At 47.9% G+C, this 21,485-nt stretch overlaps 1 pseudogene; it reads right to left on the bottom strand.

The window, feature by feature from the left end:
* Positions 1 to 6,417: 6,417 nt before the first annotated feature.
* The window catches only part of LOC146855082 (apolipoprotein L3-like), a 28,179-nt pseudogene continuing 13,111 nt past the window's right edge, over positions 6,418 to 21,485 (bottom strand).

Below are 21,485 nucleotides of genomic sequence, written 5' to 3'. Positions count from 1 at the left end.
GGGAACATATGCACAAATCAATGTTTCACAACAAATTAAGCACTTATATGGCTGGGGCCCTAGGGGCGTACCAGAACATATACTAAAAAAGAGGTATAAGAAAAACGACTTGAGAAGGGAGAAGGCCTATGGTCTTCAGAAGCGCTGGGGCCTCACTAATCCACCCAAGGCAGGTAAGTAAAGGAGACGCATGCAGTGCGAGAACACAGCCGCGGATCCCAATAGACTTCAATGGAGCAAGTCGCGGTTGGAATTTTAAAGTTTTAGGGTACTTCAGGAGAGTCTACAAGCAAGTCACTTACAGGGTAAGTAGTTCGAGGGCCAACACACACAGGAGCACCGGAGTGCACGAGTTACCTCACCCAGGGAAGCAGGGTGCATAGGTGTCTTTTGGTGTCGGGTCGCGGCTTCGTTTTCAATGGGAGCCAAAGAAGACTTGCTGCTTGTGAAGACAGGAGAAGTGTCCGGTGGAATCCAAGGCTGGATTCTGAAGAAAGAAGACCGGAAAGCAGAGGAGACAGTGTTCAAAATCACTTGCCAGTGACCCGGGGCCAGGAAGATGGATGCCCACTGTCACCGGGTGATTTCAGGTGATCACAGGTGTCTTGACTCTTCAGCCACGATGTCCAGGAGGTGTCGACAATGACTAGCAGCTGGATTCAGAGATTCCCATGAAGTCTGCAGCTTACTAAGGTGTCGGCAACCAGATTGGAGCCAACAAGCTTTGGCAACAGCAAGTCTTGTGGAATGTGAAGAAAATCAGCGGTGCAGACCAGCAAAGTCTGAGGGACTCACCCAGCAACGGTAAGTCAGGGCAGGCCTGGAGCAATCAGGAGAGCCCTTTGGTTTGATTAAAAAGTCTTCAGGGGAACCACAAGCCAACCGGCAAGCGATCGCAAAGACACCTCGTGAGGATTCACTTCACAGGAGCCCACGGTCACTCGGGATGAGGTAGGCCTCTGATTTTCAAAGGAAATCCTGCTGGAGGCTTGGACCACACGTGGTGCAATGCATAAGTTCGTAGAACGTCATGAAGGGGTTGTACTCGACAATAGTGCACGGTACCTGGGTATTGCTGTTCCTTGTCACTCGTGGGGTCCACTCATCTCAGGTTTGCTGAGGACTTGCAATGGCCATCAAGAAGTCAGGAAATCTACTTCCAGGGCTGCAGGGACTTTAGACTCCGGCAGGAGCAGGAAAGTTTGCGACTGTTGATGCAAAGTTTTGGTGCCTGCCAAGCAGGGGAGTCACTCCTTGACTCCAAGGGAGATTGTCCAGTCTTGCAAAGGTAGTGGAAAACCGAAGGTCAAGGATTCTTCTTGTAGAGCGTCGTACAGGAATATCTAGTTTGCAATGGCAAGGGTTCCCTATCTTATACTAAAAGAAAGGGAGGGACTAGCTCTATGACCACTCCTCTGGGAGGGTCAGGGGAGTGGGTGATTACACCCACTTCCCTTTGTCCAGTTTCATGCCAGAGCAGGGGCTGGTAGCCCCTGAAACGGTTTGAGCTGGCATATGCACAGAGGAGCCTACTGCTCCCCAGTGCAGGACTTCAAAGCACTCTAGGAGTGCACCCACCCAGCCCCAATACACTAAATCCTGTCTGGAAGGTGGTTACACCTCCCTGTGACAGGATGCCTATTGTTGGGCCTCCTCCACTGCGAGTTTCGGTCAACAGCAGGAGGGCAGCCCAGTGTCTGTGCTGGTGGCATCCATTTTGTGATGCCAGGGCTCTTTCAGGATTCTACCGTGTTTCCACAGTAGGTACATGTCTTCCCCTCTAGAAGGGTGGGATCATACTCCCACACCAGTTACTGGCGTGGGGGTATGATTCCAAAGTGTTTGACACCAAACACGACATGTTTTGATGCAGCCATCCTAGAGTTAGCATTTACCGCGAGGTTATAATGCACTTAGGAGTATATGGTTTAACTGCATCCACAAACAGCTACAGAGAATAGACTCTGAGGGCTGCAGAGGGGCCCTGCTCAGGCAGAGGCACCCCCTCACATTTAAACCAAGCACCTTGCCCTCAGGATTGATAGGGCCTGCCTTAGGGGTGACTGATAAGCTTATATGTGTGTGTAAGGTGAGGTATAGGGAACCTATACCTCAGTGAGGAGTGCTAACACTACCTCACCCAGGCTGCAGTAGTAGGCCTGTGGTGTCAGATTTAGTCTGCTTCCCAGGGGTGGCATAATACATGCTTCAACCCCTGGTAGGCATGTGAAGTGCCTATGCCCTTGGTACCTAAGGTACCATATACTAGGGGCTCATAAGGTACCACAGTATCCAATCACTAGTACATCTAATATGCACTCCAAGTTGTTTAGAGAGAACAGAGAGGCTGGGGCCCTGATTAGCAGGGTCCCAGCCAGACTATAGCCAGACACCAGTGTAAACATCAGAAAAAAAGTGAGGGCAACATAAGTGCAGATCCTACTCTCCTACAGTACCTCACCTAGATATAAAATGTGGGGCATCTGATACTTTTCCAACATTGGCAACCTAATGCCGATTCTGCCATGATGTACATCAGCGCCTTTTATGCAATCCCTTTTCTCCGCTCCCTACAGAGAAGGAGAGGGAAGAGATGGTGTGCTTTCATAAGTGTATATCCATGCTGACAGTAACTTCCATCAAAGTAACTAATGTTTTAGCGATTAGTCGACACTGTCAGATGAATGTCAGACTCAAATCACCACTAACCTGTAGATCAGAATGTTGCTGAAGGAGAGATGCAGAGCCCACCAGTCCTCTGCAGTGCCAAATACACCCACAACTGAACCTGACACTGACAGCGAAGTGGAGAGAAGGCGCATAGGGATAATGTAGAAGGTATGCAAGAGAAATCACTAGTTTGCAGTGACAAAGCTTATCCTATCAGATGGGGATTCCCTCTCACGAGTGACATATTTTTAATGTTTATGTTGATAGATCTAAAAGACTCATCAAAAGTCCGGTCTTGTTAAAATTTCCTATATTACCCAACTTGATACAACTATCAGAATCAAAGGTTCATACTGGATCTGCATATAACACTGGAGAGGCCTGAGAGACAGTTGTTAAATAATCCTAGGATGAAGATGCAGTGGACAGTATATAGATCTATAGTCAAAACAAGTAGTATTTAAATCTCCCTAACCATCATTAACTTGAGGCCTTTGAACAGAACACTGGGAGAGGATGAATAATTTCAAAGATGCAAGGCAAACCATTGAAGTGATGTGGCAGAAAAAATTTCAAGAAGCACTGCAAGCAGAAATCTTCTGTGAAGATGTTCGCAATGTCTGGCTTTAAGATAATCTTGATCGGAGAGCCAGAAACAATTTTGAGCTGAGCCCAAGGAGAAGAATACAGGTTAAGGGAAGAGGCAAAGCAAAGGTTTCCTCTCATTAACACAGACGAAAGCAAAGCATATAGCCATGTCCTGTGTGTGATTTTTACAGACTGTGTGATTCTTGAATCCAGCAATAGTTCCTTGAATTTTGACATGCTCAAATCCTTCAATAAATCCTTGAATACCAGGATGCTCAAAGCGTGCAGAAAAATATTTAATCCCTCTGTAGCGTGTGACTCCGATGGGGAAGCTTTTGGGGTAGGAACAGAATTGACTGTGCTTAAGAAGGGAGGTAACAACTGGGGAGCACACACGTGACCGCCACAACCGTGGGCAATATGCCTCCTGTCACACAGTACAGATTCTGAGTGTCAATGAAGGAGTGGAAGGGCAGACCAAACATCACTGGGCCAAAGGTTGGTGGGAGTGGTGGTGAGCACCTGTGACAAGGCATTACAACATCTGTTGATGGATATGGCTCTTTGTCTGTACTTGCTTTAGATGACAAGAAACAAAAAGTGAAAGCCATTTAATGAGAGCTTGCAAAAGCTTTAGTGGCTATCATAATCAGATTGATGTATGTAGCCACAATAGGGTTTCATCAGATGGCTGCTGCTGTAGTTTTATGGTGCAAAGATTACCTGTGATCCACTTCTTTTTGTCCGGATGTGCAGCATAGCAAATTGTATTTGTTTGAAAGGCAAGTAGTGGGAGCTCTACAGTCAATCAGATCAGACACTGAGTTAGCATGGTCTCTTGGACCTCTAATGTACAGGAGGTAATCTCCTTCTTGAGGTGGTAGGGGCAACGTGTTTATCCCCTACAGTGGCAGTTATCAACTGCAAGGTTTCTATCAACAATCCCTGCAAGCACCCTATTTTTATCAGCCTTACTATTCCCTAAATATGTCTCTTTTACATCTTACTCCAAGCAGCAGCTGCTAAGGAAATTTGCTGCACAATCTAAATAGCGTGATCCTTTAAGGGGACTATGACTTACAGAAACTGACTTTCCTCAACCACTCCTCCAAGCCCAGTGGGGGGAAATGATTTTAGCTTTTTATCAGATTTGGGTGGAGATAGCAATAGACAACAGTTTGCTGTATATAGTTTGCTATGCATATATGCTCTATTTTCCTAAACCATCACTGCCTGTTTCACTCTCAAAATCTACTCACCAACATCTGTAATTTATGCAAGTGGAATACTTTCCATTCTCTTCAAAAAGGCTCTGAAAATTGCTTTCAAATCTCTGTGAAACTCAGTCTTCTACTCAAAGGTTTTTCCTGTGTGCAAGAGATCAGGAGACTAGCATTCTATACTGGATTTAAGACAGGAATGGAATTCCAGGTGATGGCTCCTCAAAATCTGAAAGGAAAGACCAACCCACTTCTGGTATTTGTGAGAGGGAACCGAGATGTTTGGTTGGGAAGCCAGTCTTAGATTGTGGGAGGGAGTTTATTTATTGAATTTTCTGGTAAGCAAAGATGGAGTTTTTTAAAGGTTCTATGTTTCCTTATAGGCAGCCAATGAAGTTGCTTAGGGAGAGTAGCCTCTGGTTCAAATTTGTTTTGGCCATAGATGGATGGGCCGAGAGCATTTTGGATCTTTTTGTAGTTAGTTATTCTACATTCCAAGATGCTCTAAAGAAGGATGGAGTGATCTACAGTATTAGAGGCAGTGGAGTGATCGAGAAATATTGTTACTCCTGATCCTCTGCTATCCATGATATGTCTGAGATTGTCTATTGCTGAGGTAATCAGTGTCTTGGTATCATAACCAGAGAGGAAACTGGCCTGGGTGAATTCAAGGATATTGCATTCCTCAATAGTCTTAAAGCTGTTTGACCTCTATATTCTCTATCAATTTAAAGAGATAAGACATAAAGATGTAAAGATTTAGGCCTAAATTTAGCAAGCTCATTAGAGTTCAGATTGGATTTCTTTAAGAAAGAGTGGATGATACCTTTTGAAGCTTGTCAAGGAATTTACCATCCTTGAGGAGGTGTTGATGATATAATTAATATCCTCTGAAATTAGAACAGCAAAGGACGTGAGATGAAGTGCTCGGTAAATGTCCAAGGGGAAGCCAGTGGGTTTCTTCATAGCAATGAGCTTCAGACAATCTGCTTTGGTAATGGGAGTAAAAGTAAAGAGGGTTTGTCTCATTGAATGAGTGAGCCCAAAATGTGAGGTGGTGAGATTTATACAAGTGACTGATTCTATAAATTGCTGATTAGGAAGAAGGAGTTTGCTGTTGTTCTTCTCTATTAGAGCAAATGCTTTTTGAAAGAAGGGTGAGAGTTGTGCCACTATAACAGGGATACTCATAGTACGGCCCGCGGGCCGCCAGCCGCCCGGCAAGCCTTCCTTGGCGGCCCGCGGACCTCCCAGACATCGTGCCGGTTGCAGCAGCGTGGAGCTATGGGGGCCGGGCCGGGTGATTCTTTTAAAAGCCATTCACTTGTTAATAAGGCTTTGTTGTATTTCACCTCTTCTTAGCGCCCCTGCATCTCCCCTCTGATTGAGTGGAGATGCAGGGGCGCTAAGAAGAGGTGAAGTACAACAAAGCCTCATTAACAAGTGAATGGTCTTTAAAAGACCCGTGAAGTACTTGGGTGCGGCGGCTGTGTGCGCTCTGTCCACTCTGTGCCCCGCCCCGCCTCCCCTCTCATCGCGCCTGGCTCTGCCTGGGAATGAATATCATCTGAAGTTAAGTAAAGACTACAACACCCAGAAGGCATCAGCTTGTCAAATGAAGACTCGAGATCCAACCCGCAAGCGCACAGGTCTCAGAGTCAAGTGAAAGAGCCCCCCTAGTGCCCCTTTACATACTGTTACATGTCTGTGTGACAGGGCCTGAAAACATCAAACATGTGAATATTCACACACGGCAGAAACAGGAAGGACTGAGCTGTCGGTGCTCTTGCACTGACAGCGGTGCATGCTCAACGACTTGTCGGGGTGGGTAAGAGTCGCCCTGTAGTACCTCTTCTCTCACTCGTAAGTACTTGTGTGATTCGCCCCATGTCTGTTCTGAAACGGGGTGCCGGGGAGGGAGTGTGGGGGGCAGAGGGCCCTAGCTGTTTGTTGGTTGAGGGTTTCTCAGCTCTCGCATAGTGCGTTCAAGGGCAGGTACCTCCAACTCTGTGAGCAGAGCCCTTAGCTCACCCTCTGCCTTGCGGATGGCTGTTGCGAGGTCACTTGGGGCCCACCTGCTGAGCTCCTTGTCGCTGTGTATGAGGCTGAGCAGATCAAACACCACGAAGAAAACACTGAACTCTACGGTTGTGCTCCCGGCTATTCAGGCTAGAAGGCGGCCACTGTTCAATACCTGGACGGTTTTAACTAATTTGGAGAGATGGAGGCCGGCCTGGCTGACTCCGAAGCACATGTTCCCAAAATCCGGGTTTACAGTCTCGGTCAAATCTCTGATTTCCTCCGCCAGCCGGTTGGCAGCCGTCATGTGTTCTTTGATTCTCTCCAGCCCCCTTTCACACTCCTTCAAGAGCCCCTCCACTTCGTCTTTCTCTATTTTGCTGTTGATCGCATCCACCACACTTGCCCCTGCAGAGGTGACTCACCCTGCGGTGGAGAGGCCGAGTCCTACAGCAGCTGCCCCGAGGGATGCCTCCCCTGTGAAAGGTGCAAGGACCAGCCCCCCCAATGCCAGCAGTCCCCCAGAAACACCCGCGAAGCTCCCGATGGAGACAGAGGGAGAGAGAGAGATAGAGAGAGGGAAGGAAGGAGACGGAGAGAGAGAGGGAAGGAGACGGAGAGAGAGGGAGAGTGATAGAGAGAAGGCGAGAGCGAGAGAGAGGGAGGGAGACAGAGGGAGGGAGACAGAGAGAGGGAGGGAGACAGAGTGATATATAGATAGATAGATAGATAGATAGATAGATAGATAGATAGATAGATAGATAGATAGATAGATAGATAGATAGATAGATAGATAGATAGATAGATAGATAGATAGATAGATAGATAGATAGATAGATAGATAGATAGATAGATAGATAGATAGATAGATAGATAGATAGATAGATAGATAGATGATAGATGTGTGAATGCCTGGTCTGGTGGCTCAGTGGACAAAGGCGTCCGCTGCAGTGGCCTGTGTTCAACCTCATGGTCATAGATTTTTTGGGGGTCTAGCCCCGCCCCCTCCCCCACTGGCCCCGCCCCCACCGGTGCGGCCCTCAGCCAGAAACCACACTGTAAATTTGGCCCCCGAGAGAAAGTTTGTGAGTACCCCTGCACTATAACGTGTGATGGTGTCTCATTAGAGTTAGTGGTCTGAGGGCTATATAGAGATTCAACAAGGGCAAAGAGTGAGTTATTGAGGGAAGACACATTTTTTGGGTATACAGATTCCTTCTAGCTTTTTTAATAAGGTAATTATATTTTTACATTTGTATCTGAAAGTTATTTTGCCTGTGCCACTAAAAGATTTTCTCCAATATTTCTCCAAATGCTTTGACATATTTTTTCTAGCTTAAGGTCATCATTAAACCACAGTTTCTGGAAGTATTCCTCTTTCACTTGTTTGGTGTCATTGGGGGCAAGTTTATTAAGGGTCCGAATTGGTATCTGGTTGAATAATGATTCTAGCATATCAGGTGACTGAATGTCACTAGTTTGTGTAGATTGCTTGAATTACTTATCAAATGTGGCAAGCGTGACGTTTCCAATTACAACAGGACATTTTATCCCTAAATCAATGGGGATTTCCTAATTTAGTGCTGACTATTTCAAATTTAATGCAGTGGCAGTCAGTCCAGAGCAAGTCCTTAACAGTTGTAAGTTTTATTTGGTCAGCGGTTGTAAAGATGAGAACCAGTGTGTGGCCAGCTTTGTGAGTGGGAAGATTTCTAATCTGTTTGAGGCTAAGGGTGTTAAAACTGTTTAGCACCTGATTTTCTGAGGACGCTCTAATGAAATTCACCCATAAGTTAAAATCCTCAATTACCATTACTTCGAGAAAGATGGTCCTGTGGCATGTATTATTAACTCTCCCAACCATTTAGGCATAAGAGAATATCGGAAATGTTTATTATAAGAGACTATTAATGCTTGCTTACGACTGCAAAAGGATTGCATGTAGATTACCCCCTTTGTTTGCCCCTGGTAGATGGATAAGGATCACACAAAATCTGTGCATTTGCACTACTATTCTCTTTGACATTCTGAAGACAAAATAAATTAGTTCTGTCAGCCCTAGTTACTTGCTCTGTGTTCTACATGAAGAACATCTATAAAAAAGGTTTTTGAAGAAATGGACGGTGCACCATGGAGTTAAGTCAAACTGCTTCCAAAATATCCAAAATATATTCTTTAATCTTTTTTTTACATCTTAAAATTCAGACACAGCCAACGCGTTTCGTTGACCGCAAAACACGAAGAGATAGCTTACAGCAAACAGGAAATTTGGCCATGATACTGGCTCTCAAATATACAACGACATTGTTGATTTGATTATTACATATCGTGTCTGGAGGATTCCGATCGATACTGGATGGTACGTATCATGTACGGATCCAGGTGTTCAACTATTGTGAGCATACGATTCCTATTATTCTAAGAGGCGGTATAATCAGGATTACTTTGGATCTTAATTGTCTATGGATTTATCGGATTTGTCTATCTAAAATTTTTTGGCCCTGACGAAGTTCGTAGAGAACGAAACGCGTTGGCTGTGTCTGAATTTTAAGATGTAAGAAAAAGATTAAAGAATATATTTTGGATATTTTGGAAGCAGTTTGACTTAACTCCACGGTGCACCGTCCATTTCTTCAAAATTCGTATATCTGTTCCACAGTAGAGCATAAGTGCGGCTTGCTCTGGACGTTGTTTGCACAAAATTGAACTTTTGTATTTACATTGAAATAGAGGTGCTGAACACTGGTCAGCCGTACTGTTCTTTTCTCACATATCTATAAAAAAGGTCTTAATTCCTATTTGTTTTTTAAAGGTGAGACTCTTGTGTGATTATATTGCATACATCTAATTCACATTTGTAGTACAATTTAATCAAAAAATCTAGTTAGTCTTGTCGTTGCTGTATCAATCTGTTTAAAATTGTATTAAATCCTACATTCATCTTTTCTTAGCTCTGAAAAACACTGCTTAAAGTTTGTAAAAAATTCTATTGGCCCAAATTGAAACTATAGAAACAGCAATAGATCTTATTAAGGTGTGCAATAATATTTGTGATTATTATATGGATGAGACAAATATAAATCCTTATCTGTAGCGTTTTTGCATCTAGTTCTCAATAAATAACTTTCACCGGAAATGGCCCAAAATTCCCCAGATCTGTGCTTCCTCAAAAATATTCCTCCCTAGGCATGTGAACATTTACCTATGCTGTACACAACAGCTTCTAGGCAGTTTTAAACCTAATTACATGCTCCGTTTATTGATTTGTACCAATCTCTACTTCTACTGTTTTTCATTCACTGTAAATGTAATAGTTAGTTTCATTTTCTGGAGAGTTTTCAACAAACAATTAGTATTAAGATGATTTTCTATGCAGAATTTAGAATACTGTACTGTAATTGCACTAGCGCAAAGCCCTTGTCAGCTACAGCCTGTAGCTTAGTCCCACTTGAGATTTTCGACTTCTATAAAAATTATTAAGGGCCTGATTTAGAGTTTGATGGATGGGTTACTCCATCATAATGGTGGCAGATATCCTGTCTGCCAAACGTCCACTAAGATCTAATCTGGGCCGAAGCCTGAACATAGAAACCTACACCTCAATTTCGTCCAGCGGCTCCCCGACGATGACACCTTCTCCTTAGACACCCCTGGCTGCCTTGCCCAGCTGAACTTTACCTTCTGAGACATATATCTTGAACCTTTCTTCAAAGTTCAAAGGAAAGCGGAGACTAGGCCCAATCTATTTTGTGTATCCAACCCGCACTCCATTGCAGTAGGCCATAATTTGGCTTTGCCTGGGTCTTGCGCGACTTAAGAATTCATAAGTCTGGTTCAACTGATTGGCTTTTTGTTGTTATGGTGTTAAATAATTTATTAAAATGTACTCTATTTTTCTAAATTAGTGTGGGATTTTTCTTATGTTGTGTTTTTACTTTATTACTGTTTAACCCCTTGGATGCTCATGACGGAGCGGTTCCGTCATGAGCATCAGTTGGGCTGTGCTCATGACGGAACCGCTCCGTCATGAGGACAGCCCCTGGGGGAAGCGCTGGCGCTCCCCCCCTGGGGCACCGATCGTGCCCCCACAGACGGGGATGGCAGCGGAAGAGTTTCCGCTGCCACCCCCGAGCCCCCCCACGCTTCCTGGTGACGTCAGCGCGCACAGCGCGCGCTGGCGTCATCAGGAAGTGCTCGGACGCCTGGAAGCCATTTGCTTCCAGGCGTCCATAGAGGAAGGTGAGTGGTGTTTGCTCCGGTGGGGTGGCGGGGGCCTTGTAGAGTGTTTTGAGGCGTCGGGGGAGAGGAAAGAGTATTTCCTCTCCCCTGATGTCTCAATACAGGGCATTCCTGCTCCACGATCGCGCACAGCGTCGCGATCGTGGAGCAGGGATGCCCCACTAGACACCAGGGATGTGTTTTTTTTTATTTTGGAAGCGACCCCTTGGGTAAGGGTCGCTTCCTGGGGCCAATTATTATCTGTAGACTTTTCTGCCCCCTCTGGGGGCAGATCGGTGTTTTTTTTTCACCGTTTCTGCTCCCAGGGGGGGCAGAAAAGCCCACTAGACACCAGGGATATTAGTATTTATGTTGGAAGCGACCCCTTGGGTAAGGGTCGCTTCCTGGGGCCAATTATTATCTGTAGACTTTTCTGCCCCCTCTGGGGGCAGATCGGTGTTTTTTTTTCGCCGTTTCTGCTCCCAGGGGGGGCAGAAAAGCCCACTAGACACCAGGGATATTAGTATTTATGTTGGAAGCGACCCCTTGGGTAAGGGTCGCTTCCTTGGGGCCAATTTATATCTGAAGACTTTTCTGCCCCCTCTGGGGGCAGATCGGTGTTTTTTTTTCGCCGTTTCTGCTCCCAGGGGGGGGCAGAAAAGCCCACTAGACACCAGGGATATTAGTATTTATGTAGGAAGCGACCCCTTGGGTAAGGGTCGCTTCCTTGGGGCCATTTATTATTTGAAGACTTTTCTGCCCCCTCTGGGGGCAGATCGGTGTTTTTTTTTCGCCGTTTCTGCTCCCAGGGGGGGGCAGAAAAGCCCACTAGACACTAGGGATATCAGTATTTATGAAGGAAGCGACCCCTTGGGCAAGGGTCGCTTCCTAGGGCCCCTAAATATTTGGAAGACTTTTCTGCCCCCTCTGGGGGCAGATCGGTGTTATTTTTTTGCCATTTCTGCTCCTGGGGGGGGGGGCAGAAAAGCCCACTAGACACCAGGGATATAAATATTATTGTAGGAAGCGACCCCTTGGGCAAGGGTCGCTTCCTTGGGCCCCTAAATTTTTTGAAGACTGTTCTGCCCGGGGGATCGGTTTTATTTTTTCGCCGTTTCTGCTCCCACGGGGGGCAGAAAAGCCCACTAGACCCCAGGGAATTAGTTCAAATAAAAATAGAAGTGACCCCTCGCTTCCAGGGTGCAATTTGTTTTCTGCCCCACCTGGCACACAACCCGATTGACCATTTGGGTAGTGACATAGCATGTTAGAATGTTTATTGTTATATTTTTTGTGATTTCCAATTGTAATGTTTTTTTTTTGTTTACTTTTTTGTTCTAGGTGAAGGCTTTTCTTCTTTTCACGTTGCCGTTTTGTGGCTGGTGGTTCTGCTGTTTGTGTAGTTTGGTAAGAGACTTATTTTTGTACAATGTAAATGTGTTTGATTTCTCTGCCTGTTTTTTTTTGCAAATGGTGTAATAATAGCAGTATGTTTGGTTTTTGAGTGTCAAAAACTTTTTGCATTGGTGCTCGATGTGTATTTTGTTGTCTTGTGAGTAATTTGTTTTTTTTTCTTCTTTCTAGTTTGATATCGTTGGTCTTTGCTGTGTCACTGCAGAGTTTATTTCTGGTGAGTGCAGCTGTCTCTTGTAATTGGATTGTATAGTTTTTGAGTACATTGATCTTTGTGATAAAGGTACACAATTCTTTACTTACTTGGTGTGCACATTGTTGGTTGTTGTTGACTTGTTTGTGCAGTCTTCCATCTTAGTAGGTATAATGGCTAGCCGCAGGATGACTGCTCAGCAGGTTGTTGGTTTGCTGTTTGAGTCTTCCTCTGATATTGGGTCAGAGACTGACTCTGCTTCTGAGGGAGAGGGGGCAGGGGAAGATTCTGGCAGTGAGTTTTCTCTCCGTATGGGGTCATCGGATGATGAAGATACTCTTAGTGCGGATGAAGTGCCTGTGTTAGAGGAGGAGACTGATGTGCCGATAGTGCGGCAAGAGGCATCTGGGCTGCAGCCTGCGGCTGCAAGGCTTCCCGTTGGTGTAGTGCGGCAAGAGACATCTGGGCTGCAGGCTGGGACTGCAAGGCTTCCCGTTGGTGTAGTGCGGCAAGAGACATCTGGGCTGCAGGCTGGGGCTGCAAGCCTTTCCGTTGGTGTAGTGCGGCAAGAGACATCTGGGCTGCAGGCTGGGGCTGCAAGTCTTCCCGTTGAAAGTGATGACCTCTGGGTTGCCCCTGGCATGGTGCAGCCGGAATTTCCTGAGTTTACTGGTGTTCCAGGGTCTAGAGTGAATACCGAGAACTTTTTGCCTGTAAATTTTTTTCAGTTGTTTATGGACGATGTGTTTTTGGCAGAGATTGTTGAGCAGACTAATTTGTATGCCGAACAGTTTTTGAGGGACAACAGTGCCAGTCTTAAGCCACACTCTAGAGCTACCCGGTGGACTCCCACAAATGTTGAAGAGATGAAGAAGTTCTTGGGTTTAACTTTTTTGATGGGCTTGCTAAGGAAGCCATCATTGGCTTCATATTGGTCTAGCAGTCCCTTGATGGCAACGTCTATTTTTCCGGCAGTCATGAGTCGTGACAGGTATTTGCTTCTGCTTCGGATGATGCACTTTGTAGATAATGGTTTAGCGTTGCCACGAGATCACCCTGATTGTGACCGTCTTTTTAAGATTAGGCCTGTCCTTGATCACTTTGTTGATCGATTTTCTGAGATTTATGCCCCTGGTAGAGAAATTGCAGTGGATGAGTCTTTGGTGTTGTTCAAGGGCCGCTTGGTTTTTAGGCAATACATTCCTAGTAAGAGGGCACGCTATGGAATAAAGCTGTATATGCTGTGTGACAGTAGGACTGGATATGTCTCCAATTTCAGGGTGTACACCGGTAAGGAATCTAGGTTTAACCTCCCTGGTTGTCCGTCCACTTTTGGAGTGACTGAGAAAATTGTTTGGGAACTTGGAAGAGGATTTTTTAACAAAGGCCACCATTTATATGTAGATAACTTCTACACTGGTGTACGGTTGTTCAGGGAATTGGCCAAAGTGGACACTTTTGCTTGTGGCACAGTCCGCTGTAACCGTAAAGGTTTTCCGAAAGAACTTGTTTGTCAAAAGCTTGTGCGGGGACAGTGCAGTGCGTTGCGTTGCCAGGAGCTTCTTGCTGTGAAGTTTACAGACAGGAGAGATGTCTACATGCTGACTTCCATCCATGATGAAAGCACTGCACATGTGACTGTTTGGGGTCAGGTCGCTGAAGCGCGCAAACCTGTATGTGTTTTAGACTATAATAGGTACATGGGTGGTGTTGACAGAGTAGATCAGAGGTTGGAACCTTACACTGCTCTTCGTAAGGCTTACATTTGGTACAAGAAGTTGGCTATCCATCTTTTCCACTTGGCAATGTTTAATGCTTTTGTTGTGTTCCAGGATTCTTGCCCTGAGTCAAAGATGACTTTTGTTAAGTTTCAGGAGTCTGTAATAGGCAGCCTTGTTGTAGTGGAACAGGCAAGTGTTCCTAGAGTTGGACTGGTGGAGGATGTTGCTAGATTGAAAGAACGCCACTTTCCAGATCACATTCCTCCCACACCCGCAAAAGATTTTCCCAGTAGGAGATGTAGAGTCTGTTGGCGAAGAGGTACGCGGAAGGAGAGTCGTATGTACTGCCCCGATTGTCCCTCTCATCCTGCACTGTGTCTCTCTGCTTGTTTTAGAGCGTACCACACGCGAAAAAATTTTTGGGAGGATTCTTGAGTGGTAAAGTGAACTGGCTGGTCTGTATTCTTTGGATAATTTGATTCTGTTTCAATGTTGGTGTTAGTGCAATGTATTTAGTTGCTGATTTTCTGTTAGAAGATTTTTATCTATTTGCAATTTGTTTGTGTTTTTATTTTTTTCTAAAAAAATCCAAAATGTGATGGCGGTGTGTGTAGGCTTGCGCTTGGCTGTTGGTGTGTGTGGACTGGCACTTGGTTGGTGGTGTGCGTGGAATGGTGCTTGGCTGACGGTGTGCGTGGACTGGCGGTGTGCATGGACTGGCGGTGTGCGTGGACTGGTGCGTGGCTGGTGGTGTGCGTGGAATGGTGCTTGGCTGGCGGTGTGCGTGGCTGGTGGTGTGCGTGGAATGGTGCTTGGCTGGCGGTGTGCGTGGAATGGTGCTTGGCTGGTGGTGTGCGTGGAATGGTGCTTGGCTGGCGCTGTGCGTGGACTGGTTCTTGGCTGGCAGTGTGTGTGGACTGGTGGTGTGTGCGGACTGGTGTTTGGCTGGTGGTGTCCGTGGACTGGAGCTTGGCTGGTGGTGTCCGTGGACTGGAGCGTGTCTGGTGGTGTGTGTGGACTGGAGCTTGGCTGGCGGTGTGCGTGGAATGGTGCTTGTCTGGTGGTGTCCGTGGACTGGAGCTTGGCTGGCGGTGTAGGTGGATTGGCGATTGGCTGCCGGTGTGCCTGGACTGGCGATTGGATGGCGGTGTGCCTGGACTGGCGCTTGGCTAGCGGTGTGCGTGGACTGGCGTTTGGCTAGCGGTGTGTGTCGACCGGTGCTTGGCTGGCTGTGTGTGAGTAGTGACTTTCTGCTGGTCACTACACACACTGCTAGCTGAGTGCCACTCCACGCAATCCTTCTGCCTGTGTAGTTGCTGTGTCTGGATTGTGGGCGTGTGAAAGTGATGGGCCCTTGAATGGCGCTGTGTGCCGGTGTGAGTTTTGTTATGTGATGGGCCCGCGGCTGGCGGTGTGAATGGTTTTGTATGTCTCACACGTATGAAAGGTGTATGAATGGCCTGTAAAGAGGTTGGTGCCTTGTCGTGGCTTTACAGCTCACGAGCTGTGAGTCAATGGTTCAGTTTCTTGCCCTTTCAATTATTACCAGTGCATTTCATTTTTTGTGAAATCACTTGGTAATACAATTTTATCTACTGAACCATCACTCACCCTCGTGCCAAATCCAACCAGTATGTGCGTGTGCTTGCGGGTTAGATGACTGTGCAGTAATATTTGTTTTTTTGAAGCAGGGTGTACCTTGTCCCTTTTTGGTGATTTTTGTACTGTGTTGCTTTTGTACCTGGTGGTGCGAATGGTCTTGTTTGTATCACGTATGAAAGGTGTGTGAATGGCCTGTAAAGCGGTTGGTGCCTTGACGTGGCTTTACAGCTCACGAGCTGCAAGTCATTGGTTTGGTTTTTTGTGAATTTAATTATTGACAGTGCATTTCATATTTGTGAAATCTCTTGTTAATAAAATTTAATACACTGAACCATGACTTGCCCTCGTGCCAAATCCAACCAGTATGTGTGTGTGTTTGAGGAATAGATGGTTGTGCAGGAATCTTTTTTTTTTGTTTCTCTGCCAAGGTACACTTTCCATGTAAGAATAACCCACCAACTGTAGATATTGTCGAAAACCTTTGGGAGTTCATGGTGATGTCTCTCTAGTGATTTGAAAAATATTTTTTATCCCCATTGTCCTGTAAACCTCAAATTGTCTGCCACATTTTCTTTGCAGTATTATTCCTAAATTCTCACGCTGTAGTAACAATAGGTAATCTGGTTATGCAAGGGGGGTTACTTTTGTTTTTTGCCCAGGGCTCGGCGGCCATCTAGGGAAACCTACCAAACCCAGGCATTTTTGAAAACTAGACACCCGGCGGCTTCCAGGGAGGTATGGCTTGCGTGGATCCCCCAACGTTTCCTTACCCAGAATCCCCTGCAAACCTCAATTTTTGCTCAAAAAATCACTTTTTTCACACATTTTGGGGTGGGAAAGTAGTGGCATCACCGGGCTCACACAAATTTACCACCACCCAGCGTTCCCCCAGGTCTCCCGGTAAAAATGGTGCCTCACTTGTGTGGGAGGCCCAAGTACCCGCGGCAGGCAAGGGCCCCAAAGGTAGTGAGGCCACCTCAAGATGGCCTATCGCCAAACCACCTGGTTTTGCAAGGGGGGTCACTTTGGTTTTTGGCCCGGTGCGCGGCGGCCATCTAGGGAAACCTACCAAACCCAGGCATTTTTGAAAACTAGACACCCGGCGGCTTCCAGGGAGGTATGGCTTGCGTGGATCCCCCAACGTTTCCTTACCCAGAATCCCCTGCAAACCTCAATTTTTGCTCAAAAAATCACTTTTTTCACACATTTTGGGGTGGGAAAGTAGTGGCATCACCGGGCTCACACAAATTTACCACCACCCAGCGTTCCCCCAGGTCTCCCGGTAAAAATGGTGCCTCACTTGTGTGGGAGGCCCAAGTACCCGCGGCAGGCAAGGGCCCCAAACGTAGTGAGGCCACCTCAAGATGGCCTATCGCCAAACCACCTGGTTTTGCAAGGGGGGTCACTTTGGTTTTTGGCCCGGTGCGCGGCGGCCATCTAGGGAAACCTACCAAACCCAGGCATTTTTGAAAACTAGACACCCGGCGGCTTCCAGGGAGGTATGGCTTGCGTGGATCCCCCAACGTTTCCTTACCCAGAATCCCCTGCAAACCTCAATTTTTGCTCAAAAAATCACTTTTTTCACACATTTTGGGGTGGGAAAGTAGTGGCATCACCGGGCTCACACAAATTTACCACCACCCAGCGTTCCCCCAGGTCTCCCGGTAAAAATGGTGCCTCACTTGTGTGGGAGGCCCAAGTACCCGCGGCAGGCAAGGGCCCCAAACGTAGTGAGGCCACCTCAAGATGGCCTATCGCCAAACCACCTGGTTTTGCAAGGGGGGTCACTTTGGTTTTTGGCCCGGTGCGCGGCGGCCATCTAGGGAAACCTACCAAACCCAGGCATTTTTGAAAACTAGACACCCGGCGGCTTCCAGGGAGGTATGGCTTGCGTGGATCCCCCAACGTTTCCTTACCCAGAATCCCCTGCAAACCTCAATTTTTGCTCAAAAAATCACTTTTTTCACACATTTTGGGGTGGGAAAGTAGTGGCATCACCGGGCTCACACAAATTTACCACCACCCAGCGTTCCCCCAGGTCTCCCGGTAAAAATGGTGCCTCACTTGTGTGGGAGGCCCAAGTACCCGCGGCAGGCAAGGGCCCCAAACGTAGTGAGGCCACCTCAAGATGGCCTATCGCCAAACCACCTGGTTTTGCAAGGGGGGTCACTTTGGTTTTTGGCCCGGTGCGCGGCGGCCATCTAGGGAAACCTACCAAACCCAGGCATTTTTGAAAACTAGACACCCGGCGGCTTCCAGGGAGGTATGGCTTGCGTGGATCCCCCAACGTTTCCTTACCCAGAATCCCCTGCAAACCTCAATTTTTGCTCAAAAAATCACTTTTTTCACACATTTTGGGGTGGGAAAGTAGTGGCATCACCGGGCTCACACAAATTTACCACCACCCAGCGTTCCCCCAGGTCTCCCGGTAAAAATGGTGCCTCACTTGTGTGGGAGGCCCAAGTACCCGCGGCAGGCAAGGGCCCCAAAGGTAGTGAGGCCACCTCAAGATGGCCTATCGCCAAACCACCTGGTTTTGCAAGGGGGGTCACTTTGGTTTTTGGCCCGGTGCGCGGCGGCCATCTAGGGAAACCTACCAAACCCAGGCATTTTTGAAAACTAGACACCCGGCGGCTTCCAGGGAGGTATGGCTTGCGTGGATCCCCCAACGTTTCCTTACCCAGAATCCCCTGCAAACCTCAATTTTTGCTCAAAAAATCACTTTTTTCACACATTTTGGGGTGGGAAAGTAGTGGCATCACCGGGCTCACACAAATTTACCACCACCCAGCGTTCCCCCAGGTCTCCCGGTAAAAATGGTGCCTCACTTGTGTGGGAGGCCCAAGTACCCGCGGCAGGCAAGGGCCCCAAACGTAGTGAGGCCACCTCAAGATGGCCTATCGCCAAACCACCTGGTTTTGCAAGGGGGGTCACTTTGGTTTTTGGCCCGGTGCGCGGCGGCCATCTAGGGAAACCTACCAAACCCAGGCATTTTTGAAAACTAGACACCCGGCGGCTTCCAGGGAGGTATGGCTTGCGTGGATCCCCCAACGTTTCCTTACCCAGAATCCCCTGCAAACCTCAATTTTTGCTCAAAAAATCACTTTTTTCACACATTTTGGGGTGGGAAAGTAGTGGCATCACCGGGCTCACACAAATTTACCACCACCCAGCGTTCCCCCAGGTCTCCCGGTAAAAATGGTGCCTCACTTGTGTGGGAGGCCCAAGTACCCGCGGCAGGCAAGGGCCCCAAAGGTAGTGAGGCCACCTCAAGATGGCCTATCGCCAAACCACCTGGTTTTGCAAGGGGGGTCACTTTGGTTTTTGGCCCGGTGCGCGGCGGCCATCTAGGGAAACCTACCAAACCCAGGCATTTTTGAAAACTAGACACCCGGCGGCTTCCAGGGAGGTATGGCTTGCGTGGATCCCCCAACGTTTCCTTACCCAGAATCCCCTGCAAACCTCAATTTTTGCTCAAAAAATCACTTTTTTCACACATTTTGGGGTGGGAAAGTAGTGGCATCACCGGGCTCACACAAATTTACCACCACCCAGCGTTCCCCCAGGTCTCCCGGTAAAAATGGTGCCTCACTTGTGTGGGAGGCCCAAGTACCCGCGGCAGGCAAGGGCCCCAAAGGTAGTGAGGCCACCTCAAGATGGCCTATCGCCAAACCACCTGGTTTTGCAAGGGGGGTCACTTTGGTTTTTGGCCCGGTGCGCGGCGGCCATCTAGGGAAACCTACCAAACCCAGGCATTTTTGAAAACTAGACACCCGGCGGCTTCCAGGGAGGTATGGCTTGCGTGGATCCCCCAACGTTTCCTTACCCAGAATCCCCTGCAAACCTCAATTTTTGCTCAAAAAATCACTTTTTTCACACATTTTGGGGTGGGAAAGTAGTGGCATCACCGGGCTCACACAAATTTACCACCACCCAGCGTTCCCCCAGGTCTCCCGGTAAAAATGGTGCCTCACTTGTGTGGGAGGCCCAAGTACCCGCGGCAGGCAAGGGCCCCAAACGTAGTGAGGCAACATCAACATTGCCTATCCCAAATGTCGCCTCACTACGTTTGTTGTCCTTGCCTGCCGCGGGTACTTAGACCTCCCACACAAGTGAGGCACCATTTTTACCGGGAGACCTGGGGGAACGCTGGGTGGTGGTAAATTTGTGTGAGCCCGGTGATGCCACTACTTTCCCACCCCAAAATGTGTGAAAAAAGTGATTTTTTGAGCAAAAATTGAGGTTTGCAGGGGATTCTGGGTAAGGAAACGTTGGGGGATCCACGCAAGCCATACCTCCCTGGAAGCCGCCGGGTGTCTAGTTTTCAAAAATGCCTGGGTTTGGTAGGTTTCCCTAGATGGCCGCCGCGCACCGGGCCAAAAACCAAAGAGACCCCCCTTGCAAAACCAGGTGGTTTGGCGATAGGCCATCTTGAGGTGGCCTCACTACGTTTGGGGCCCTTGCCTGCCGCGGGTACTTGGGCCTCCCACACAAGTGAGGCACCATTTTTACCGGGAGACCTGGGGGAACGCTGGGTGGTGGTAAATTTGTGTGAGCCCGGTGATGCCACTACTTTCCCACCCCAAAATGGGTGAAAAAAGTGATTTTTTGAGCAAAAATTGAGGTTTGCAGGGGATTCTGGGTAAGGAAACGTTGGGGGATCCACGCAAGCCATACCTCCCTGGAAGCCGCCGGGTGTCTAGTTTTCAAAAATGCCTGGGTTTGGTAGGTTTCCCTAGATGGCCGCCGCGCACCGGGCCAAAAACCAAAGTGACCCCCCTTGCAAAACCAGGTGGTTTGGCGATAGGCCATCTTGAGGTGGCCTCACTACCTTTGGGGCCCTTGCCTGCCGCGGGTACTTGGGCCTCCCACACAAGTGAGGCACCATTTTTACCGGGAGACCTGGGGGAACGCTGGGTGGTGGTAAATTTGTGTGAGCCCGGTGATGCCACTACTTTCCCACCCCAAAATGTGTGAAAAAAGTGATTTTTTGAGCAAAAATTGAGGTTTGCAGGGGATTCTGGGTAAGGAAACGTTGGGGGATCCACGCAAGCCATACCTCCCTGGAAGCCGCCGGGTGTCTAGTTTTCAAAAATGCCTGGGTTTGGTAGGTTTCCCTAGATGGCCGCCGCGCACCGGGCCAAAAACCAAAGTGACCCCCCTTGCAAAACCAGGTGGTTTGGCGATAGGCCATCTTGAGGTGGCCTCACTACCTTTGGGGCCCTTGCCTGCCGCGGGTACTTGGGCCTCCCACACAAGTGAGGCACCATTTTTACCGGGAGACCTGGGGGAACGCTGGGTGGTGGTAAATTTGTGTGAGCCCGGTGATGCCACTACTTTCCCACCCCAAAATGTGTGAAAAAAGTGATTTTTTGAGCAAAAATTGAGGTTTGCAGGGGATTCTGGGTAAGGAAACGTTGGGGGATCCACGCAAGCCATACCTCCCTGGAAGCCGCCGGGTGTCTAGTTTTCAAAAATGCCTGGGTTTGGTAGGTTTCCCTAGATGGCCGCCGCGCACCGGGCCAAAAACCAAAGTGACCCCCCTTGCAAAACCAGGTGGTTTGGCGATAGGCCATCTTGAGGTGGCCTCACTACGTTTGGGGCCCTTGCCTGCCGCGGGTACTTGGGCCTCCCACACAAGTGAGGCACCATTTTTACCGGGAGACCTGGGGGAACGCTGGGTGGTGGTAAATTTGTGTGAGCCCGGTGATGCCACTACTTTCCCACCCCAAAATGTGTGAAAAAAGTGATTTTTTGGGCAAAAATTGAGGTTTGCAGGGGATTCTGGGTAAGGAAACGTTGGGGGATCCACGCAAGCCATACCTCCCTGGAAGCCGCCGG

The sequence above is a fragment of the Triturus cristatus genome, chromosome 4_1 (genome assembly GCF_964204655.1).
Source record: "Triturus cristatus chromosome 4_1, aTriCri1.1, whole genome shotgun sequence".
NCBI lineage: Eukaryota > Metazoa > Chordata > Amphibia > Caudata > Salamandridae > Triturus > Triturus cristatus.
Note: the sequence above shows the minus strand (reverse complement) of the source record. Positions and strands in the feature narration are given on the sequence as shown.